Source organism: Sciurus carolinensis, chromosome 6, assembly GCF_902686445.1.
Source record: "Sciurus carolinensis chromosome 6, mSciCar1.2, whole genome shotgun sequence".
Taxonomy (NCBI): domain Eukaryota; kingdom Metazoa; phylum Chordata; class Mammalia; order Rodentia; family Sciuridae; genus Sciurus; species Sciurus carolinensis.
This window is the reverse complement of record NC_062218.1, coordinates 82,678,234-82,689,572: the sequence shown is the minus strand read 5'-3', so window position 1 is coordinate 82,689,572 and position 11,339 is coordinate 82,678,234. Positions and strand designations below refer to the sequence as shown.

At 36.6% G+C, this 11,339-nt stretch overlaps 1 pseudogene; it reads left to right on the top strand.

Moving 5' to 3' along the window:
* The first annotated feature begins 1,132 nt into the window (after positions 1 to 1,132).
* On the top strand, positions 1,133 to 1,631 carry LOC124986343 (40S ribosomal protein S21-like; annotated as a pseudogene).
* Positions 1,632 to 11,339: the final 9,708 nt, after the last annotated feature.

The window sequence follows — 11,339 nt, the reverse complement described above, 5'->3', positions numbered from 1 at the left end:
AAGTTAAGTTTCGGTCAGGTCATGAACTTTTGTCAGGGTTGTACCATTGACTGTCATAGGAGTGCCTTCTGAGAACATAGACCACATCTTAATTTTCAAAATTTAGAGATCCAAAGCTTATGGATTGTTTTTAGGATGAAAACAAAATATTTGTTTTTTAAGCCTTTCCTATGACACTAAGCTTGAAACAAATAATACATAGTTATTGTCAAAAGACCAGTTGGAACAATTGATGCCTAGGGAGGAAAGATCAAAAAGATGTAGTTTCTCTCAACTTTTGCATCTATCCAACACTTTTCCAGACAGAAACTGGTTAGCTGAACCACCTACTTCATGTCTTGGCCATCTTGACTCTGAACATTTGTTACTAAGAACTTTAATAGATTATTCTCTTCAATGTCTATATTTTGGATTCTTATGATAAATTTATTTGAAAAAGTTGCTATTCATATTTTGGTCTAAGCTGTGATATTTGTCTACATTTTTGATTTACCTGCTATCCTCTTCTCTAATATTTTCTCCAAATTTGTAGTGTGTGTGTGTGTGTGTGTGTGTGTGTGTAAGCTTCATTTTGTGGAATCTTATGAGGCATATAGGATAAATGCATAAATGAGAAAAATAATAAAGGTTGGAATGCTTGTCATTTTATTTGTTTTGTGGAAACTGTAGTAGGCATTAACAAAACCTATTTTCAATAGAATTAAAATGTGAATTATGTTTGGTCAGAGTGACTTTTTAATTTCATCCTTTTTCTAACATTAGCAAATGGATAAGCTGGCAAAATTTCTAAAGTTTACAAAACAGTTTGTTAAGTCTTTGATGTTGTGCTTAAAAAAGATGCTTTGCCCAAAATATGAATTAATTTTTTAGGTTTAAATCAGGTAATACATTCTTAATTTTTTAACATGCCGGGCATCCTCTTCAATAATTTTAGATACTATTAAACAACTTGATTTTAAAGATTTTGAAGTATTTTATTATTGTCATTTCAGGGATGAAATAACTTACAAACAGCCAAGTATTGGTTGAGTAACAATTTTTGGCAAATTGGCTAACTCCAGGAATGGTAGCACTTAAAATACTATTGTGAAGCCTCCTCAGGAACCTGTGTTCTTATCCAGCAAACGGACACATGTTATATGCACATGTAGATGGGCTTTATGATCATAGGAATTTAAGAAAGAAGACCCTACCTCTAGTAAGTCACAATTATAGTATTTGTCTTGAAATGAAGCCATTCAAATGACTTAGTTACAGAAATTTTATGTAATTAATGCACAAGAATGAATGTTTGAGCTTGAACAACCATTTGCCATTTTTCTAAACTGTTGACAAGCTTTCTGCGCTTGCTGATCTTGGTGGAGGCAACAGGTGCCCTTTGACAGGCAAAGAACAATGCTGGTGAGTTCAATGCAGCTGAAATGCTCTGCCTGCAACCACATCATTGGTACCATGTGTCCATCCAGATGGTCATGGTCAATGTAGACAAGGTCACGGGCAGGTTTAATGCTCGGTTTAAAATCTAACCCTGTGGGGTCATTCGCCACAGGACAGGTGAGTCAGATGACTTTGTTCTCCAATTGGCTAAGGCAGATGGCATTGTCTCAAAGAATTGTCTCAAAGAATTTTGACTGGAGAAAATTGTGAATGCAGAATATTTGTCAAAAATAAAATAGAAGCAAGAAGAAGAAGGAAGAGGAGGAGGAGGAGGAGGAACAAAAGAAAAAACTGTTACAAGTTTTTATACTAAAACACCACAAGGAAATTTAATCATCATAGATGAACTCCTAGATTAATTATTAACATGATACGTGGAAGACAGTGATACAATAGCAGGAGCCATTGTATTTAAAAAATTGCAAGAAGAAATCAAGGAATGGTCATTAGATGACAGGACTTAATGAAGGATCTTTTCAATTTCTTCATAGTTGACAAGTGTAGGGTCCCCAGAACACGAATAGTACCTGAGATCAGAACCAGAATCTGCATTTTAACATGGGACTCAGAGGAGTCTAAAGCACACTGACATTTTAAAGAAAATATTATAGTGTGGGCTAGGACAGTATAAATAACTTTATTTTAAAATTCGTAAAATTTTAGGAAATAATTTATATTTTAGGTTTAGGATCTTTTCTCTCTCACACACACATTTTCTCTCCCTGGTCTCCAAGAGATAACTCCACTTTTTTATTTTACTCATTTTTTTAAGCCATAGATTTTTTTGAGGAAGAGGGGTCATATTGGTTTGGAAAAGAAAATTTGCATTTTCCAAGACATTTTCAGTTCCTAAAGGCAAGATCACTATTGCTTCAGACTCTAAGCCATGGTTTTCGCTGTGTTCTTCCCTGTGTCCAATTTTCTTTCTTGATTTTTTTTCTCTCTTTACAATGAATACCTTGCATGCCAAGAATATGCAGAGGGAACAGAGACTCATTTTGTATAATTTATTTTCATGGATTTTTGTTCTTCATGGACTACATGGAGAGTCTTTGAGATTGTGGCTATGATGCTAATAATTGTCCTTTTTTATATTATGGGTTATTCTCTCTTCTTCATCTTGCATGGATGCTAGAAAAATGACATAAAACTTTGATCATTAAATTGCACAGCTTGTTTTAAGCCTAAGATAAACTTTTATAAATTGTATTATTTAAAATGAAGTCTCTTTCTCTCTGAATTTCAAGATTTATGCCATATTAATAATTGAAAGTAACCCAGTTATGAACTATTAAATTTAATCTGTGCTGTTACCACCCATGCCACTATGGTACAATTCTTGGATGTGTATTTATTAAACTGAATATGGTTATAGGATAGAATTTTAAAAATTACTGCCAAATGTAACAAAACTGTGCAAGGAAAAAAATGATTACTTCCTTAGTAATTCTTTCAAAATATTTAGTTAGTATTTCCAGAAGAAATACCAATTTTCAAAATTTAGTATTTGGCCTCTTTAAAATCACATCAAATTAAATTTGATTTGATCCATTTGGTCATTTGAGACTTTACCTCCAAAAGCTACAATTCTGACATAATTTCAGAGGTTTTGGGCCAATTGCAATAGAAAAAGAAAATCTATAAAGAAATTTGAAAGGTAAAAAAAGCTACATAATTTTAGAGACTAATATATTTAAGTGAACAAAAGTCCTGCAATCATTTAAAAAGGGCCTCCATATACCGGCTGTAATATTACAGTACAAATTATTTAATAAGAATTTTAAAGATTGATTTTCATCAGATTACTTTTATTAGGTTTTTGGAGACTTTAACCCATTTTCAAATTCCTTACCTCCCATGTGATGATTGATAGAATTATTTCAATATTTTGTCAGAAATCATTAAGCTCAATAAATCATATAGTCTGCTGTATGCTTGCCTGTAATCGTCTGTGTGTTGGAGTCATTAAATGAGAAGGATGTGTTCAGCAGAATTGCAGGAAAAAGCCATGAGAGGAGGTTTCCTTTCTCTGTATAGTTGGTCATAACTTCAGAGTCATACGATTTCCACTCCAATGCAGCCTTCAGTAGTGGGCTTGGAGGGCGTTATAAGACATTTAAAAGAGCAGTAGTCTTATTTACCCCAAATATAAAAATAATTCAAGTTTATTTTAGACAATTAGGAAAATTTGTAAAACATACGAATATGACAAACTGAAAATCATCTGTGATCCTATTATCTAAAGGTTATAAACACCAGCACTTGGCATGTATTTCACTTTTTCTCTTTTTGGAATGATACTACATATACTCTTTTGTGCTTTGTTGTTGTTTGATGGGTAATATGAAATTATTTCTTTTGTTATTAAATATGTCTCCTTTTTAAATTAATAGCATGTCTGGTATATAGTTCAAAATAGAGTATATAATATAAACTGTCAAAGTCTTAACATTTTTTCTCTCCTTATAGATAACCAAAGTAAGCAGTTAGATATGCACTGGAAAATTTTCTTCCATGAATTTAAGTTGTGCAATGGATGATATGTAAAATGGCTGCATAACCATTTGATCCAGTTATCTCATTCCTTGGTATATACCCAGAGGACAAAGCCAGCATACTAAAGTGACACAGTCACATCAATGTTTATAGCAGCTCAGTTCACAATTTCTACGCTATGAAACCAGCCTAGGTGCCCTTCAACAGATGAATGGATTAAGAAAATGTGGTATAAATACATAGTGGAATATTACTCAACCATAAAGAAGAATGAAGTTATGGCACTTGCTGGTAAATGGATGGAACTGAAGATTGTCATGTTAAGTGAAATAAGTCAATCTCAAAAAGTCAAAGGTCTAATGTTCTCTCTGATTGCTGATGCTAAGACACAATAAAGGGTGGGGGTGGGGAGAGAAGAAGAGATGTTCATTGGATTAGACAAAGGGGAATGAAGGGAAGGGAGGAGGGATGGGAATAGGAAAGAATAGAATGAATAAAACATAACTTTCCTATATATGAATAGATGACCAGCGTAATTCCACATCATGTACAACCACAAAAATGGGATCCTAATTAGAATAAATTATCTCCTTATATGTATAAAATGTCAGAATACATTCTACTGTCCTACATCTAAAAAGAACAAATAAAAATGGCTGCCTAATATCCATAATATGATTGGAGCATAAATATTAACTTTATATCAAAACAACTTAGTTTGTGTTCGAATGTTCTCTGTTAAAAGTATGCTGCAGTAAACTTGTTTGCATATATTTTATAAATTAAAGTATGTTTAAAACATTTTTTAAAAGAATTCCTAGGTAGGAGATTTCTTGTTTACCAGTTAAGGGGATTATGTATTTTGATGAATACTTTCAAATTTTCTCTCAAATATTCCTTGTAATTACATTCATATAACATGTTCAAGAGCATCTGATCCTTTCCTAATGCTGGATATCATTAACAATTTTTATTTTGCCAATATAATAGAAAAATTGAATTTGCAGGGTCATTAATAAGATTTGTTAGTGCTTTTTAACATCTTTCATATACTTACTAAATTTTTTTCTTTTTTGGGGAATCTGATTATTTATTTAGTTTAATTATCTCTTTCTTTCCTCTCTCTCTCTCTCTTTTCTACTTATTTACAGAAGCTCTTTTCCTGTTATCTATGGTGAAAATACTTCCTCTGAGGGCATTTTCTTTATGGTAAATTGTTTATATTGTTTTCAATAGGGGCACATTGGATTTTTATATTGTAATCTGTTTTTGAAGCAGAACTTTTTGATAAACAATAGTGATAGCTTATATCTTCATAGCACTTACCATGTATCAGGCAATATATTCTGAATGCTTTACAGAATTGACACATTTTGCACAAATTATAGCCCAAAGAGCTTCTATTTTCAGTTTATCAACTTCATTATAAGAAATGAGTAAAAAAGAGGCTCATGTGTCTAGTGCCTTTGTTAGACATCTAATGTTACACAGATAGAAAATAGCAAACCTAGGGCATGATCTTAGGCTGCTGGCCCTAGGGTCAATGTCCTTTAGCTTCTCTGTTATGGCATCTCTCACAACTGAAATTTAAGCTTCTAACTGTCATTGGGCTAGTGGGATTTTATAGAATATATCACAAAATCTAGGAGTATGCTGAGGCTGGCTATCTGCAGAGCTGGACCCTTAACTGTACATGTGGGAGCATTCACAGGACATTTATTCTCAGCAAGTCCCACATTTCCTCACCTGCTTAATTGACATTTTCTTTAGCAGAAGTCTTATGCTTTTTAAAAAATTATTTATTTATTTTAAAATTTTTTACAGACTGCATTTTGATTCAAGAAGACTTATGCTTTTTAAGATTCAAAAAAGTTTATTAAACAAGTTTATTAAACTTATATTAGTAAGTTCTAAGTATTCCTTCATATGGACATTTTTGGTGACTGCATTTCAGATGACTTCCTCAGAACAAGATTCCCTTTTCAGGGTAGGAAAGGGGAACACGAATAAACAGAGGACCCTAGGAAGGTAGGACACCTGCTCTATAGAGACTCAAAGGCAAGGTGTAGAAGGCTTCAACAGAAGCCCTGGAGATAAAAGCTACTTCTTGGCAATGCTCTGCAGGAGTTCTAATTCCCACAGAATGAAGGTCATGAGCTTGCCACTTAATATGGTCAATGTGAACACCCTGGGCAGTTCAGAATTATATGCTAATTTATACCAATTGATCAAATTAACCAAACATTTTCTTTGTTTTACAACACATATGTAAGTCATTTGTATATGCCTATTTCAACTATGCACATGGATTTTGTAGACATTTGAAATGTGCTATTTTAAAAAGAATTTTTTTTTGAGGTATTGGGACTTGAACTCAGAGGTGTTCTACTACTGAGCTACATCGCTACCTTATTTATTTGTTTATTCATTTTTATAATTTGAAAAGACTCACTGAGTTGCCCAAGCTGGCCTTGAACTTGTGATCCTCCTGCCTCAGCCTCCTGAATTGCTGGGATTACAGATGGGTGCCTCTATGCCCAGCAAAGAAGACTGTTAAGTTGGTTAAAATGGTGACATTTATTAGCAACTTAAATAACTGTATAATTCATGTGTGTATATAAATGTATGTATAAAAGCTCTTTTGATTTTGACAGTAAATATGTGAAATACAATTTCACCTTTTCCAGATGAAAGCATTGCTTGTTTTCTTATGACTTTTGGTCTTTTGTCAAAATAGTTTGTCCAAATAGTTCTTTTAGTACAGGTTGGAGATTTGGTGATCTCCTTCAAAAGATCATTGGGTATTTTGTTGTAAATTATGTGACCCTAGTGATTGTTGTTTACAAAGTTATTTCTTGAAAGATTTGTGATATTTTTCAGTTCCATTTAGCATAAGAAGTTTAAAAGGAAAAATTTAAGAAATGCATTTTAAAATAAGGAATTTCAGCCTTATTCATTCTTGATTTCAGTGTGTGGATAAATCAGATTAAATTTGTATTGATTCAGAGTATTAAAAGATTGCACACTCTCCTTAGAATCCTTCACACCTGATTTATTCTATAAAGTCATGACAGTTATCAGTTCATTTTGAAATAGTGAGAAATTCACTCAGCATGTTTACTTGATGATATCAAATGGTGCAATTCCTCATTTCCATTACTACTAGAAGAAAAGTACAAATGCAAAGAATATCTAAATGCAATTTACACTTTTAAATTTTAAACCTAATTTTACAAATTTAGTAGTACCATTATATTGTTATGGTATGCATTCTTGTGCTACTTATAATAAAAGGAAAACAAAATGAGGATTGTAATTTAAAGCCACAGTATTCCTCTACAATTTTGCAAAAAGATACATATTCTTCATCCACCTACACTTCAAGATTTTTCTGAAGACTTACTTTCCGTAGAGAAGTTTTAGGCTCATGGCAAAATTGAGAGGCAAATACAGAGATATTGCCTATTTCCCCTGAACTCACACACACATGGCCTCCCTCATTGTCAACATCTCTCACAGGAGTGATGGATGTTACAAATAGCAAGCCTGCGCAGAAACCTCATTATCATGTAAAGTCCTTAAGACTCACTTGTGGTGTTGAACATTTTATGGATTTGCACAAATGTATAATGACATGTACTTATCATTATAATATCATACAGAATATTTCACTGCCCCAAAATCCTCTGTTCTGTGCCTATTTTTCCTCCCTCCCCTGTAAAAATTGTCATTCCCTTCTCATGCGGATGAGGTTTGTCAAATTTGTCTTTTCTTTTGGATTGGTTAGGTGCAATTATTTCAGTCTGGCAGCATTTAGGTAGAAATCAGATTTTGATTTTTCAAGGACTGTTCTCAAAAATAGGCTTAAGTTTGAAATCTTGGAGAGTTTTGAGAGACAGTAGAAACAGTTGGACCATACCCATTTCATCTGCAATTAAGAATCATGTCAGAGATCATTTTGCATAATATTTATAGATGAACACTCACACAAATGTATAGAATTTAAGATTGGAGTGGACTTTAAGGGATCATCATATCCAAATTGTGACTACATATTTATAAACATAAAACACATATGTGCTCTCTGTAGGCATGGGCTGGGTGTTTTTCAGCTTTGGAATTCATACAGAATTAAGGTTGGGCTGGACCACCCACAAAAGCGAGGCCACCCAAGGGAAAACCTGAGACTTGGGCAAGCAGAGCTGCCAATTTGCCTCCTCAGAACAGCTGGCCATCCCAGCACCTGCTGCCCAGCTCCAGACAGCTGGGGATGAGGCTGCACGGGTCCAGCTGCTTTTAAGATGGGCACTGACAAAGACCACTGCTGCTTTGGCATCTGTCAACTCTTGCTATATTTGGAGGAGGAAGTTTGGCAGGCAGTTGTGTGGTCTACCAACTAAAATTTAGGCTGATTAGTCATAAACCAGAATTATAAAATCACAGGACTGGAAGGAACCTCCAGTGAAGTAGGTTTTAAACTTTGGTGTGAATTAGAATAACATCAGGAGCTCCCTAAAATGTTTGTTCCCAGAACGCATACTTTACAGAACCTAATTTGGTGGGTCTTGGGCAAAGTTATTTGCAATCTGCATTTTTTTCAGTAAGCCTCTGAGGTAAATTCAATATAGATGAACCAAGGATTTTAGGTTCTAAGGAACTTCGCACGTTAGGACTAACCTGTTATTTAGGATGGTTGTTAAAAAAATATTATTTTGGAGTTTGAAGATGGCGGACTAGGGGGCGGCTGCATTTCACGCTGCTCCAGGACGCAAGATTCAAAAGAGGAGATAGTGAGAGACTTGGGACCAACTCAAAGTCACTGGGTGAGTCTCTCCCATTGGGGAGGCGTCCCTCATGGGGCGGTAGCCCCGGAATGCAGGGAACTTTGTGAAGTAGAGTTGCCCGGCGAGACGCCCCCCCCCCCCCCCCGCGAGACGCCCCTCCCCCCCTGCTGGAGCAGTAAACACGGACAACTGGGATCATCGTAGAGGAGGCGGCTCAGCACAGCGCTTGGACTTGGAGCAATCACTGGGGCTCCGGGCGGCTGCCTGAGGAGGAGCTGTGTGGCGAGCTGTTTAGACCCAGAACGACCGATTCTGAACACCAGGGGGTTGCCCGGAGGAAGAGGAGAAGCGCAGCGGGTCGCTTGGTCTAGGAGTGACTGCATCAGAGCCACAGGCGATTGCCAGAGGAGGAGGCAAGTGGTGAGTTGATTGGACTAAAAGCGACCACTCCTGAACACCGGTGGACTGCCTGGAGGAGGAGCGCGGTGGGTCACTTGGTCTCGGAGCCACCGCTCCTGAACACCCGAGGGGCTACCCCGAGGAGGAGGAGGAGGAACAGGGCGGGTCACTTGGACTTGGAGTGACTGCCTAGGGCTACGGGCGGTTGGCGGGAGGAGGAGACGGGAAGTGAGTTTCTTGGGCTCCTAGTGACTGCATGGGAAACCCGGCCGCTGTCCGGAGGAGGAAGTGTGTGGCGGGTCTCTGGGTCTTGGAGCTATTGTAAGGGGCTCCAGGTGGCGGCTCAGAGGAGGGGCTGCATAGCCAGGCGATTAGGTGCAGAGCAGGGTCCCAGGAGCTAGGTGACTTCTTGCTGGAAGAGCCGCACAGAGACACGCCATGCAGATTGCAAATAACTCACAGCCTTTAAAATTCTGTCTTTATTTTGTATGTTAGTATTTTCATTATAATGTGCCTTGGTGTGGGTCTGTTGTAATTTTGTGTATTTGGAGTCTTATAAGCCTCTTGGACTTGATTTTCAATTTCATTCTTCAGATTTGGGAAATTTTCTGATATTTTTTCATTGAATAGATTATTCATTCCTTTGGTTTGTTTCTCTAAGCCTTCCTCAATCCCAATAATTCTCAAATTTGGCCTTTTCATGATATCCCATAGTTCTTGCAGATTCTGTTCATGATTTCTTACCATCTTCTCTGTTTGTTCAACTTTGCTTTTGAGATTAAATATTTTGTCTTCAATATCTGAAGTTCTGTCTTCCAGGTGTTCTATCCTATTGGTTATGCTTTCTATGGAGTTCTTAATTTGGTTTATTGTTTCCTTCATTTCAAGGATTTCTGTTTGGTTTGTTTTCAATATCTCTAACTCTTTATTGAAATGATCTTTTGCTTCCTGTATTTGCTCTTTTAACTGTCGATTGGTGCTATCATTCAATGCCTGCATTTGCTCTTTCATCTCATCATTCAATGCCTGCATTTGCTCTTTCATCTCATCGTTTGCTTCCCTGATCATTTTAATTATGTACATTCTGAACTCTCTTTCTGTCATTTCTTCTACCATGCTGTCGTTGGATTTTATTGATGTAACATCTAGATTTGTTTGGGGCATTTTCTTCCCTTGTTTTCTCATAATGTTCAGGAATCAGTGGGTCATTAAGATATTGCAGATTTCCTCTATCAATTTATAATGTCCCTGAAGATTGCTAGTATATCCCCTCTTATCCTTCAGTAGCCTGCAGTCTTGGAGGAAGTTGATAATGTGGAGCTCCACGAAGAAGCTGCCTCTCTAGGTGTGGTAACCCTCAGGTGGCGTATATTCCCTGCTAGTGGGCAGAGGTGCCTCCACTTGTTGAACAATGGTCATCCAACGGGGAACTAGGCTGTGGGCTGAGGCAAGGTCTGTTTGTGCCTGTGTCTCTGGTTTTACCGCCCCTGTGGGAAAACCTCACCCAGCAGGGAAGACTCACTCGGTGGGGACGTCTTGCTGATCAGTTCCCCTCGTAGAGGTTCCCCTCAATCTACAACTACCACCTGGACTGGGCTGTCTTCCTCTGCAACGTTCCCAGGGGCCCGGAACTACCTCCTGGGCCTGGGAGCCTCACCCTTTGCAGACGAGTCTCCTTAGGCTGAGAACAAAGAAACATCATATCAAAATCTCTGGGACACTATGAAAGCAGTACTTAGAGGAAGATTTATTTCATGGAGCGCATTTAATAAAAGAAGTAAAACTCAAAAAATAAACGACCTAACACTACAGCTCAAAGCCCTAGAAAAGGAAGAACAGACCAACACCAAAAGTAGTAGAAGACAGGAAATAATTAAACTCAGAGCTGAAATCAACGAAATTGAAACAAAAGAAACAATACAAAAAATTGACAAAATAAATAGTTGGTTCTTTGAAAAAATAAACAAAATTGATAAACCTTTAGCCACACTAACAAAGAGAAGATGAGAGAAAACCCAAATCACTAAAATTCAGAATGAACAAGGAAATATCACAACAGACACGACTGAAATACAAAACATAATTAGAAGCTATTTTGAAGATCTATACTCCAACAAAATAGAAAATTTTGAAGACATCAACAGGATTCTAGAGACATATGAATTGCCTAAACTGAACGAGGAGGACATACACAATTTAAATAGACCAATTTCAAGTAATGAA